Genomic DNA, 13312 nt, shown 5'->3' on the forward strand with positions numbered 1-13312 from the left:
TAGACACGGGGTTGTATAGGAGACTACATCATAAGACAGTTAGAACATTGGCTAGCACAGTGTGCAGCAGGTGGTTAATTATCACAGAAATCCCCTCTTTCCCTTATTGGGTGTTTGCTTTTCATTTGCTTGAGTCCAGTCTTTGACAGCTGGAGTGATGGGTATTTCACATCCTGAAACCCTTTGGTGGTTTTCCTTCCACTTCAGAGAGGTAGCCAGCAGGCAGTTGCTCCTAGGAAATTTATTGCTGAAGCACTGCCCGCAAGTAAGTGGTCTCTGAAAAAAAATTCAAGTTTCGTTCTTAGGTTGATTTAGAAACACAGATGTTCAATTGATGATAGCTAATTTTAATTGTTTGAAAAACAAACCTGGACCTTTCTTTCTGCAAGGGCAGCAGATGAAGACATCAATTCCAAGCAAGTGCTACTACCTCACCCTACACCTGTGGTGACTGTTCACACACAGTGTGTACACTGCATATCTGTACCCATGCAGTCTCAGTCGTGGCCTGCATTGAAGATACTTTTGAGAGTCCAGTGCTGATGTTGTAACTGCCTTTTTGTTGAATTGTGGGGCTCTGGTTTGTGTTCAGATTATGTGCTATTCCCTAAGGGGCGTTCTGTGTCTGAGGAAGTAGAGTGGCCCTTTCTGAGAAAGACATTGCCTTTGCATCATGGGAAGCAGTCTCATCTTTTTGTCTTTATGGGATAGGTACATCGTTTTAGCATATTTGATTTCTAAATCACTGCTTATTTTATTTGCAATCTCTAAAATCAAATTTCATTTCAATTATGTCTTATTGAAGAAGTCTTTCTAGCTAGAAAGATGCTTTTATATTCTTTGATCATGAAGCACCTGAGTTTGAAGATACAGAAAGCCTTGTTTTCTCTGTGTGGTTCAGCTACTTTCCATTTGGTATTATGCACTCAAACTTACATTTATCTATTACAGTTGCCATTTTATTAAGTAATTTTCATGCACAGTGGATTCAACTTGTGTCTGAAAGTATCTTTTGTGCAGCTTTTGATTTTTGCTGACTTAAAAAGGTTTAATTTGGGCAGACATTATGAAAAGGAAAGGCTTAATATATTTTTTCAACTCTGTAGGACAAAATAACTGGTTAACCTTGAAGTGACTGTTGTACAGTGGTTGTGCATATACTGCAAAATCATTTGCAAGGGAATGTTCCTGCTTCTCAAATGTGAGAGGGAGAGATGGTAGGCCTTACCGTTCATACTTTGAGCGTTCACTTTTCCAAAGAGCAATAGTCTTTATTGCTAAAAGAATTGAGTCCCCTTGGATTTTCAGTGATTTTTTTTTCTATTTGCATTGTGTACATTATCATTGCTACACCAGTTGTTACAGTGTTGAGAGGCTACCAGTTATATTTCCTGTTAATAGTCTATGTGTAGATTAGGATTAAAGTGAGTTTAATCCATTTTTAAAGCTGTCTGAATTTTTCTAAACAGGAACAGCCATTTGCGAAATGGGTTTTCATAGTGATTGCGTCAATTATAACGTTTATCATTAGCAGTTGAGAGCACATGTTCATATAGCAATGTAAAAACACACTAATGAGTATTTGGTAATTTCCCATTAGCATAATTTCATGTTGTACAAGTAAATTACAATTACATCTCTAATTTTGGATAATATTCATTGGTTAACAATAAAGTGACAAAAGCTCATGTCTTTGAGGTCCACTGTTGTTATTTAATATGCTTTCCTTCCATATGTCCTGAAATTGTAATTTGAGCCATGAACTATGTGATACCTTGCATCCTCATGGACTTACTCTTTGCCAGCCTTTCACTGCACAGGTCATAGGGACTCTTGAACTCTTGGAATTTCCAGGCATTGCTTTATTTTGCACTATCCATTTTCTCTTTCCCAAGGAAGGCAGGGTTTCACTCATATTGATTCCTCTCACTATTAAGTCTCTGGTGTTCTTTTCACTGTTAGGTACCAGTCACCATAAATGTAGATTGCCTTTTAGATGGTCTCTCATCAAATCCTAGCAGACGTTCTTAAACAGTAACAGCTCTATTCTAGAATACTTTAAAAGCCAACATTTGACTCTAAGAGTAAGTAGTGATTTCACTGATCCTCAAAAGCAAAGCAAAGACATTTTATAGAATGTTTTACTTTTTATCTAGAGAGCCTTTTTTTTTTTTTTAAGAATCAGAATTACTACTTTTAAGCAACACATTGTTGGGGTTTTTCTTTGTTTTCTTTGTTATGCATATTGAAAGTGACTTGATATTACTCTTGTGGTTTGGAATAATTTCCTTTTTTTTTCCAATTTTTATCACCTCGATGCTTTAAGAAACAAAAGGAGAAGTATTAAACCCACAAGTATATGTTCACAATGAATTCTTTTAAAAGTTAAAACCTGAACTAAAATATAAGGATTACTCACTTGGCATTAATTTGTGAACAGACCAGTGAGGCAGGCGTGACCTGCGGATGCTCTCCTCAAACAGTTGGAAAGTTGAGTGGACTCTGGGTTATGTCATAAAAATGCCAAAAAGCCAGGTAGCGTGGCCCTGTGATCCCAGACTTGAGGAGATGGAGGCAAGAGAATCAAGAGTTCAAGATCATCTTTGGGCACACACTGAGTTCAAGGCCAGTGTAGGCTATATGCAACCCTATCTGTTCCCCCTGCCAAATAAGCAAATAGGCCAGGTATTCACACTCCTGGTTTTCTATGTAGTAGAAAAGCCAAAACGTGCAAGCTTACCATTCTTTCAGCCTTGGCTTTCCATTTAAATACTCTTAACTCCTAGTTTTCCTCAGTAGACTTATCTCTTCACAAAGAGCTCATCTTTCAGGAATTTGAGAGCTGCCATTTCCTGGTGGAAAAGGCTGTGACTGACCTCTGTGCTGTCTCCTCTGGCCCTTTCAGCTCTGTGAGCCAAGTGTTCTGACTCAAGCTTATAAACACCGCCTTAAGCGTGACAGTTTCCTCCTCACAGCGCCTTGCTGAGCTTCCTCCATGCTTATACAGCCCGCCTTAAGCACTGAAGTATTTATCTCACACAGAACTTTAAGTTAAAGCCCATGACTAGGAAAACCCCTTTTAGGTCACCATTGTGCCCTTCTGTGGAGCTCCTGAGCTCACTCTGGTGCCACATTCTTATTTAATAACCTTCATTTAATAAAAAAATGTTATTAATTGCTTGCTGTATTGAGGACTTAAAGAAGAGTGACCATGGTCTTTCAAATAGGAGACTTCAAATATTAATTTTTCTTAGCTCTTACATTGATTTACGTTTCTCAGTTACAGTACCGGTTTGCTTTTAAAATGTCAGGGTCCTATTGTTTCTTTGTGCTATTTTGTATGTGTAGATTCCTCCATGGTTACAGCTAACCTGCCACTGCCATCTTTGAAGTCTACTTTTATTTCCAGATTTTAATTGTTTATTTTTATCTAGTAATTTCAAATAACTGATTAAATTGGTTTTTTTTTATATATATATATATTTATGCATGACATTGGTTCTGTTTCCTAGAAAATGATGACACTGGCTTTATTTAGCCTTTCATCTTGCAGCTAAATGCCTAGCAGCAAACAGGCTATAAGGATTTGGGGATGTTCAGATGACTTGGAAACTTTTCTGATTAGATGTGGATTGTGACATTCTTTTCACACTGTCACAATATATTTAACCTTTTCATTTTCTCAGTTTGTGTATTATCTTAGACCTAAAAACACATGCATTTCTTAGAATCCTAAGGCAGTTTCTCCTTCTGCCCATTCATTTTATTCATCCTAAAAACCTATGAAACTCAAGTGTAGCATTTGAATCTTTTATGCTTTTGCTCCTTTTTTATAACCATTTAAGTTCTAAATGGTGATAGTTGATGAAAACTAGACATAAGCGGCCAAGAGAATGAGTATTGGCCACGGTTCCTGGAGATGCTTATTCTCTGATTTCATTACAGTGTCCATTTCATGGGTCAAGCTTTAAACGTTGGATAATAAAACCAGGAGCTTCAGCTTTTAGGGCATCTTTAAGTCTGGAACTTTGAGATTCATCTTTTACCCATCTGAGAACCCAGACGAATATTCTGATTGGTATATGGAGTACGTGGGAGCCGAGTGGAGTTAAGAGCTTCTGGTTGAATATTTATGAGGCTGTTTTGTTTTGCACTTTATGGAGATGACGCTTGTTATTTTAATCACTTCGAGGGTACAGTGTGGTAGTGCCGCGTTCTCATTGTTGTGCACCCATCACCAGCATCCATCTGCAGAACGTTATCATGTGCACTGAAGCTGCACACTAAACGACAGCTCTTTCTAGTCCAGGGGAGCCACTGTTGGCACTTTCTGTCTCTGGATTGTGGGCTTTCTAGGCACCTCACCAAAGTGTACCATCCATATTTTTCCATTTGTGTCTGGCATACTTCGCTTAGTGCATTTCAATTAATAGGGTAGCCGCATTTTAATGTGTTTTCTTGTTGAGGTTTAATATATGCTCTACGGTTTCTACAACATCTTACCCATTTATCAGTCAGTTGGCACTTGGGTTGTTTCCACATTTTATTTTTATTTTACCATTGTACCATTTTATTATTTCCACATTTTTACTAATGGTTCTGTGTACTTTGGTTTGAAAATAAGTTAGTCTTCGTAAGTGGAATTGCTGATCAGATGGTAATCCTATGGTTGATTTTTTCTTTTTTAAACTATCATACTATGTTTCATTAGAAGGGGCACAGTTTGGGGAGTTTTGTTTATGAAGACAGGCTCTTACTCCCTTGAACTCATGCAGTACTCCTGCTCCAGCTTCCTCTCAAGTGTTGGGCTTACAGGCCACTATGCCTGACTTAGGAAAAGTGAACTCTGCTGAAGACATTACTTTTACTTACATCTTGCTTTTTTTTTTTTTTTTTTTTTTTTTTTCTTAAGTTTCTAGATAGGAAAACCTAAGTGGAAAATGTGAGTCACCATCCACTGACCTGGGAAGCGTGCCAGGGCACACTGGTTTGATGCTAGGACAGCTGGTGGCTTTGGTAACTCATGTTGAGATATACTGCATATCTAAAAGGTGCAGAGGTTAAAGAAAGCCTAGACTTGCAGCTAGCCTGCAGGAAGGCTGTGTCACTTCCCAGGAACTTAAGAGAAATACCTGCATGAGTCAGTCGCTTTGCTGAAGGTAGTGGTACCCTTTTTTTCTGGTTATCTTCTAAATGACCTGTTGGTGGTCTCATAGGACCTTTGTCTCTGTGATCTCTTGTGGGAGGATTCCTAGTGAACTGGATAAAAGTTAGAGGTTCTGGGTTCTAATTCCAGGTCTAACCCTGTGCTGTCTTTCTGATTACTGAGTTCATAGTTTTGAATCAGATCTCTGTGCCAGAGCATTTTTCTAGAAGCGGATATGGATAACTTTGACTTCAGATGTATTAAAAAAAAAAAAACTGTACTGGCTAACTTTGGTTAATATCCATGTGCTTTTCAATTCTTGCTTGTATTTGAAAAGCTGTTACTTCAATATAATGCATATTACAGTAATTCTGTGCTCCCAGGTGACCTTAATGGTCTCATGCCTGGAAAGTATTCATCAAACACATTTCTAGGGACTGAAAGGTCCCTTCTGCAGGTCATTGTGAAGGGTCGTAATCAAGACATGAGCCAGGGTTGATTATCTTAGAGTACATAGGTACAGGTATCTACTGGGTGCAGTGTCTTTGGGCAATCTGTTCTGGAAATTTCTATAAGTACAAGAATTCAAAGAAACAGGCCTGGAGTGCTGCCACTGCTTGTTCACACACACGCATTCGAGGTTGTGATTCAGGAGGTGGCATGTGACCCAGGAAAGTCACAAGGGGAAGTGGGTCAGATGTGCAGGCTGGGCTGCTGATGGAATCCATGTGGAGCACCAACACAGCTGCCGAGCAGGAGAACACGGGGAGGGAAGAGCTGGAATCCTCCAGAGGGTTGGCTCCCCTGGAGTCCCAGTGCCACAAGACAGGGGCGCTGTTAGTAGTTTTGATCACACCAGCGTGGGAGACAGGTGGTGGAAAGGGCACTTGAAGTTACCTTTTAGCAGGAGTGTACAGAGCTCTGGAAGGCGTTTCTCACACACCCCTATGTGATCCTCAAGCCTCAGAGACCAAGGGAGTGCTCTTGGTAGCAGAGCATGAACTCTGCCTGGCACACTTGCCCAAATCCACAGGCTTATCTCTAGCAAAGTGAGAATTTCCCTGTGGATAAATACATTCCATGTGGCGTTTACATGATCCCTTGACATAATCTTGTCAAGGCCCAGAGGATTCGTAGATGAGTTACAGCAGCACACACAGCCAGAGGAGGAAGTGGGAGAGCAGCGATAAGCCACAAGCTGATGCAGTCAGTCTCTGGCTGCCGTCAGCTAGACTGTGGATGTCAATGTGATCACCCCTGGTCCTCTCTGCCCTTAGGCCCAGCAGCGCTGCCAGTTAAGGAGAGCTGGTGTCCCTGGCAGTTTGCACGGAGGTGTCACAGTGTGACACTTGTGAGTAATCTCCGTGCTTGAACCAAGGCATTAGCTGTGTGAGCAGGCATTGAATTTGGGGACAGAGGCCAGCTCTAGAAGTGGGTAAAGGGCAGTGCTGAGTGGTGGGGGGCTGCCTTGGGTCATGGCTGTAAAGTTCAAACTGGCCTGTCTGCAGAGGTCTTAGATTAAGATAGACTCTTTTGGAACTGCTAAAGGTCTTTGGTGGGAAGAGAACTTTGGTGCATTCATCCAAATATTTTAGTGCTTAGAACCTTCCAGACACTTTATACTAGCCCTTCAGGACATCATAGTGACGTAAGCCCTTGCCCTAATGAGCTCACTTTCTGGAGGAAAAGCACAAGGCTTCTGTAAGCAAAATTTAAATGCTGCACTTTTCAGTACTAGGCTTGGTTGTGTGAAATGGCCAATCTTCAACAATCCTTGACCTATAAAAGCAATCTTGTTTCCACTTAACCTATGAAAGCACAGGCTGAATTAGGGAAAACATTGGGGCTGATAATCAGGGTTCATCAGAAGGTCATGAGCATCCCCATGAAGGGGATATAAGTTGTCACTTGAAGGAAGAGAAGATTTGTTCCCTTTCCTTCACTTAAATCAGGATGGTTGGTGCACAGGGCCTAGCCGACTCTATCCAGGAGTTTCATGTGCTGTCTGTGGGGCACCATGGTTTCTCTGACATAGGAGCCCCAGCACGGTTGTACCTTCTAATCTTCCGAGATGAGTCAGAAAGGTGACCAGAAACAGCATTTGAGCAGCTAGGGTCAGCGAGAAGGCAAAGGGACACAGGAATTTTGAGAAGTGAGGCCACACACAGCTCAAGATAGGCTCATTTCCTCAATCTAACTGGCAGGTCTGGGGAAGAAGGCTGACTTCTGAACTGGGGTGATTATCTCAATAAAATAATTAGTAGATGGAAGGTAAAATTAATTTTGTGTGAAATATGCCCGTTCTTTCTTTCTTTCTTTTTTTGAAAAAGCTCATCAAGCCCGGCAAGATACGCCTGCATCCCATTGGACAGCAGTTCATTCACAGTCTTTGCTGCAGTGTTCCAGGAAGAGAGAGTAGCACACGGAAGACCTGTAGGCAAGAAAGGGTTGGGCTGGCTTCAGGAAAAGAAGGGAAGGGTTATGACCGGTGGCTGAGCAGAGCCAGAGGTCAGTGTAATATGCAGTTGGAAAGGGCTCAGACCACGTCTTTCCTAGTTCATGGTATTCAGGCCACATGTCCACTGAGCAGTTTTGCCTTGGAGACCACATTATTCCCAGAGTCAGGCCCAAAGGGCGTTCCAGGAGAGGTTTGAGGGACAGAAGGTAAAGATACGCTGGGTGGGAGGTACAAGTGCTGTTGGTCCAGTAGTTAATGAGCCCCGCACGCGCACGGGGGTGCAGCTTCCTGGAGGAAGGGCACCTCTGCTTGTCCACAGAAATACGTCAGCAAGGCTCTACCTGGCCTTGGTTGGTGGGGTGAGCTCTATTTAGTAGCGCGTAGTTTGTCCAAAGACAACGATCGAGCAGAGTCTGTATTTAGATTTTCGTTCACATTGAACTGGGAACTATGTCTGTCCAGATCTGTATATGTTCCAGGGCTGTATATGTCACGGCTGCTCTTTATTAAAGTGACAAGACATGCTGGAGTGCTTTTGTAGGCCTGGCTTGTCTGCATATCCCTGAGTGAGTATATCCGTTAATGTAGAGGCCAAGCGGAACGCGTTGCACCCTCAGTGTGGGTGTAACAGAGAGTGGTGGCGATTGGTATTAGAACCATCAGTGGACAGCTCATGCAGCTGCTTCATCTTCAAGATGAGGAAATGTGACTTCAATTCACACTGAGATAGCTGGTTGACCCTTGCAGGGGAGAGAATGCATCTTTTCACTGTCTGTTAAAGCTCCCAAGTCAAAGGAAGCACATACCCCCAAGGAGTGGCCTTAATCGAGGTGAACAGCTAATAGGCAGTTAATGCTGTTGAGAGCAGGGGACTGACTCAGTCTCTTCCAAGGAGATAAGCCCTCCGATAGGTTATCTTCCCAAATGTGCACGTACACATACGTGCAACACTGAAAAGCACATATGTGCATGCACATGTATAACAGTAATTAAAGACAAGGTCATGAATTTGAGAGGGAGTGGGCAGGACACAGGAGAAGCCTGCCAGAGAGGGAGGATGGGAATGATGTAGATACTTGGGAGATTCTTTTTTAAAGTTAAGAAACCTATAGAAAGGGGTGGAGAGATGGCTCAGAGGTTAAAGGCACTGGCTGTTCTTCCAAAGGTCCTGAGTTCAATTCCCAGCACCCACATGGTCACCCTCTATAATATGACCTGATGCCCTCTTCTGGCATGCAGACACACATGCAGGCAGAAGACTGTATAAATAATAAATCTTTAAAAAAAAAAAAAAAAAAGAAACCTATAGAAAAATAAAATTGGAGGAGTGAAGATAGAGAGAGGAACAGGCTCGTGTCGATTCCTACTGGATGTTTAGTAAAATGTTTCAGGACTCAGCAGAAGCGGGGTAAAGGGGACTGAATTCAGACCGGAGAAAATTCAAGATTGGAGAGAAGAGATGAAGGAAGGAAGGAAGCCCAGGGGCAGGCTGAGACGTGAGGTCAGCTGCTGTGTGACCAGGACTGCATTTCCTGAAGCTCTGGAGTGGAGGTCTGCGTCTAACAGCAGAATGTTAAATTAGCTCTCAGAATGGAGGCTGACTATTTTATTAAAAGTCAGTTTGTGCCTTATTAGACTATTTGAAAAGGAATAACAGCATAGTAATGTTTTACAGATGTTCTGTGTCTACAGATAAACACGACCTAATTTAGCTTTATGTATCATTAAGCTATAGCACTTTTACTTGTGGAATTGAAATGAAAACTACACTGTTAAGGGAAAATCACTAGAGATGCATTTAGCTTTGTAGATGCTAGTTATCAGATTAGAACTTTGATTGGCAAATGGTCTTTTGTTTGAGATAAGGGCTCACTCTATGTAGCCTAGGCTGGTCTTGAACTCATAGCTCTTACCTTGCTTTCCTGGGTGCTGGGATTATGAGTGTGAGCCACCACACCTGGCATGGCCAATTACCAGGTTCTGTAAGCTTTTGCCTTTGTGAGCCGATTAATTACTGTCACATGTGTGGCTCTGGCTCTCTAGTCCGCACGTGTGGTTTGGTGTATGAAGGAGCAAGCCTGGGTTTCAGCTGGCTTCATTTATATTTACATCTAGATTTCATTTATTTTCTATTTTTAGGGAGGCTTTAGATTTACAAAAAACGGGGGGGGGGGGAGGGAGGGGATTAAGTCTCTGTTAGGACAAAACAGGCTGGTTTGCTGGATTTGAGAATCTAGGGCCAGGCAGGCTCAGGCCTCTCATCCCACACTTGGGGTGAGGGGTGGGGGTGGGGATGTGGAGATTGGAAGAGCTCCTTAAGTTTGAGGCTAGTCTGTTTTACATAATAAGTTCCTGGCTAGCCAAGGCTACACAGCGAAACCACAAACAGCCAGTGGTGTGGATTTCTCAGCTGCCAGGAACCTTGGTGTGGTCACAGTGGGGCTTTACTCTGTGGTAGTCAAGGGCATGTCCTGCTCTGGGAAAACCTTTAACCTCAGCTTGACCCGATGCCTCCAGAGTCACCTGAAGGACTGTGCCCTGTACTGAGGGATCTAGCTCGTCCACCACACCTTCTGCCCTGATTCTCTCTACAGCATGATCCACTCTATTGGATCTCCACTGAGCTTTTTATTTGACTTATTGAATTTTTTATTTCCAGCAGCATGTAAGTTTTAAAGTTGAGTTTTCTTCAGTAATTCTCTTCTTATCTCCTATTTTCATATCTTGGATTGGCTTCCTTATCTCATCTTTCTCTGTCTCTCCTTTTGGTGTATATTCATGTCTTGAGTAACTTGAACATAATTCTAGTTGTGTTTTTGAATTCTTTGTATGGTCATTCTTCCGAGGTCATTTTTGTTAGGTATCTTTATTATGGAATTAGGGACTTGTTTAGGAGACAGGCTGGCTTGGATTTTCCTATGTTTGCTTCTATACTGCACATCTGCAGGAGTTTATTGGCTGTTTTTCTCTCATTTCTTTCAGGGGAGGTGGTTTGCAGTGCCTAGGAGAGGACTGAATCATGATAGGGTTGAAAGCCGCCCCAACCCCCGCCCCTGTGGGGCTCATGCAGTGCATCCTGGCAAGACTTGGGCAGCCTCTAAGGAGGGAGGAAGTAGGGTCCCCTAGTTGCTGCAGGAACCTGTGCATGCTGGGCTCCAGGAGCAAAATTCCTGGGAGCTGCGGGTGGGCTTGGACAAGGAGGACATGGTTCCCAGGCAGCATGGATGGGCCTAGGCAGGGGTTCCAGGCCCCCTTCTTGCCACAGGAGGCTCTCTTCATGCTCTCCCTTCTAGTCACCATTGCTGCTCCTTTCACATCTCACTGGGTTGCTCCACCCTGTCTTAACTTAGCCTGTCTTCAGCCCTGATGTAGTTTACTTCTGAGGTTTCTCCTCTTCATTCCGGTGAGAAGTCCCTCTGTCGGACTCTGCTCTTTTGTGTAAATCTTGGAATTAGTTTAAGTTTTATGGTGAAAGGTGTTTGATGAGAGATGTTTGAATAGATTATACTGGGAAGAAATTACATCGGTACAGCTTCAAAAGACTCCTAATAACAATGATGTCATCCTAATTTATTGGCATCTTTCATCATGTGGTTAGGGAAAGTTGTTTAAGTTGTTAACAGTGAGATCACAGATCTCCTTTTTTTAGGTTTATTATTAATACTCTTATCCCACAATCTTTTGAGGGTTGTGACTGAAAATGTTCGGGGCTAGGGTGGAGAAATGAAACTAGTTTTTTGTCTGCTGGCCTTAAGAGCGTTCCTGAATGCCGATTATTTTTAATCATTTGCAGATGCTTTGAGGCATTCTAAATTTTCTGCACTGATGACATTTTCAGTCATTCTTCCCAGCATTTATAGCTTCTATTCTCTTGCTTGTCAGATGGATTTTCCAGTTTAGTGCTAACTGCTGGTATCTCATTTCTCTTGAGACCAATATTGCTAACATCACATTGCTCTGTGTCCTAGCGTTGGGGACATGACCTTTGCCACATTAACGAACATTCCTTTTATAGGCTTAATCAGAGTTTGCTAAGAGGTTTGTTCACAAAAGAGGGTTTCAAACTCATGAAATTCTTGTGCATATTGAGGTACTTCAAGAAGTTTTGGTTATCTTTCAAACTAGATGAACATATATTTAATGTTAAAATTTATGTGTTTGAAATAACTCAATATAACATATGTCCTAGCTCTGGCCAGTGCTCCACGTGTCCCGAGCCACCTGCCCTGTGACCATCCAGCCAGTCTGGTCAGTATGTACCTCGTCCTCCCCTTCAGAGGAGCCGCTCTTCAAAGTAGTGTAATGTAGCAGCGCCATCTGCTGGCCATCTTGGGAGTTTCTGCCTTCTTTACTTGCTTCCTTTGTCTTCTCCAAGTTGCTCTTCTTTCTCTTTACTCCCCACTCTCCTTTGTCTAGATGTTAACATACACATTAAACAATTCTTTTCCTTCCCTTGCTTTCCTTCCGCTTTTGTCTCTTCATCAGTCTAAGCCTCCTTCAACAGTGGTCAATGATGGAGACCACAGAACTGTCAACCAAAGGAAAAGGTACAACCCTCCATCCGGTTGGAAGAGTATGACGCAGAGCCCCAGCCCCGCTCAGCTAACCGCTAACATCCTCCGCGTGCTTGAAACCCCCTTAAAATGTCCAAGTTTTAATTGTTAATCATTTCTAGTTAACTCTGCTCAGTTTAACAAGCTCAAGCATTAAAGAAAAAGTACTAAACTGTCAGTAACTCACTATTTCTGTCCTTTTATTACCAGATTTGACAAATTTGCAGTTTCTTCTGTTTTATTGCAAGGCTCAGTTTTTCATTTTGGTTCAAAGCCCTAGCTTAGCGGCAGACCCACCGTCCACAGTAGCTTTTAGGGAGACAGACCCCCGCCCCCGCCCCCCGCCAACACACACACGGGTGCCTTTTAGGAGGCAGACCCTTGTGTTTCTGATTGCTTAGGTTGCTGGTGCAGAATATACTGTGAGCACCAGCGTGGGAGCGTACTGATGAGTAGGCGTGGCCTGTGCAGTCCTTTCTTGGTTGGGTTAACCTTGCTTTTGGCATGTGTCCGAGCGTGTCCGCTGAGCCCAATAAAGACGACACTGCGGCCAGCCCAGGTCTCTGTAGCTCGTGCCTGAATGGCCGGGAAGCCATCCTGCACCAGCCGAGCAGGGAACAGTGAGAGTACACTGAGAACCCTCGCTCCCTTAGAGACAGCCACGCTTGATTTCTAAGCGGGCGCCACGACATGAGGCCCGTTAGGCTGTCTGTCCCCTGAAGGATGCGAACAGTTCTTGGATCACGGGAGAGACTGTGAAATGATAGAGAAAATCTGGCTGGGGGTGTGGCTCATATGTTAGGAGTGTTTGACAAACTTGCAGAAAGCCCGGGGTTCCAGCCCCAGCGCCACAGGAAACCAGATGGCGGCGCACGCTTTTAGCCCCGGGGCGGGTCAGGAAGAACAGAGGTTCAAAGTGACCCTTAGCCACTCACTAAGCTAAGGGCAGCCTCTGTTGAGGTTCTGCAGTGAATGGCTTTGGATTGTTGCGAAGCCAGCGTGAGGACGGTTGCTGCAGTTCTTACAGAACCCCCCAGCGCCTGCCTCAAAAGGCCCCTCCGGTATTCTTGTTTCATGTCAGACTAGCAGCGTTTCCAAGGGGAGTCTCCAAGGAGAGTTAGAGAGGAATCGGAATCGCAGTTGAGTTCCCCAGTT

At 43.2% G+C, this 13312-nt stretch overlaps 1 protein-coding gene across 1 annotated transcript in view; it reads left to right on the forward strand.

Moving 5' to 3' along the window:
- The window catches only part of Rdx (radixin), a 61897-nt gene that overhangs the window by 45626 nt on the left and 2959 nt on the right, over nucleotides 1-13312 (forward strand). The window lies entirely within an intron of this gene.

The sequence above is a fragment of the Meriones unguiculatus genome, chromosome 1 (assembly GCF_030254825.1).
Source record: "Meriones unguiculatus strain TT.TT164.6M chromosome 1, Bangor_MerUng_6.1, whole genome shotgun sequence".
In the NCBI taxonomy this organism is placed as follows: domain Eukaryota; kingdom Metazoa; phylum Chordata; class Mammalia; order Rodentia; family Muridae; genus Meriones; species Meriones unguiculatus.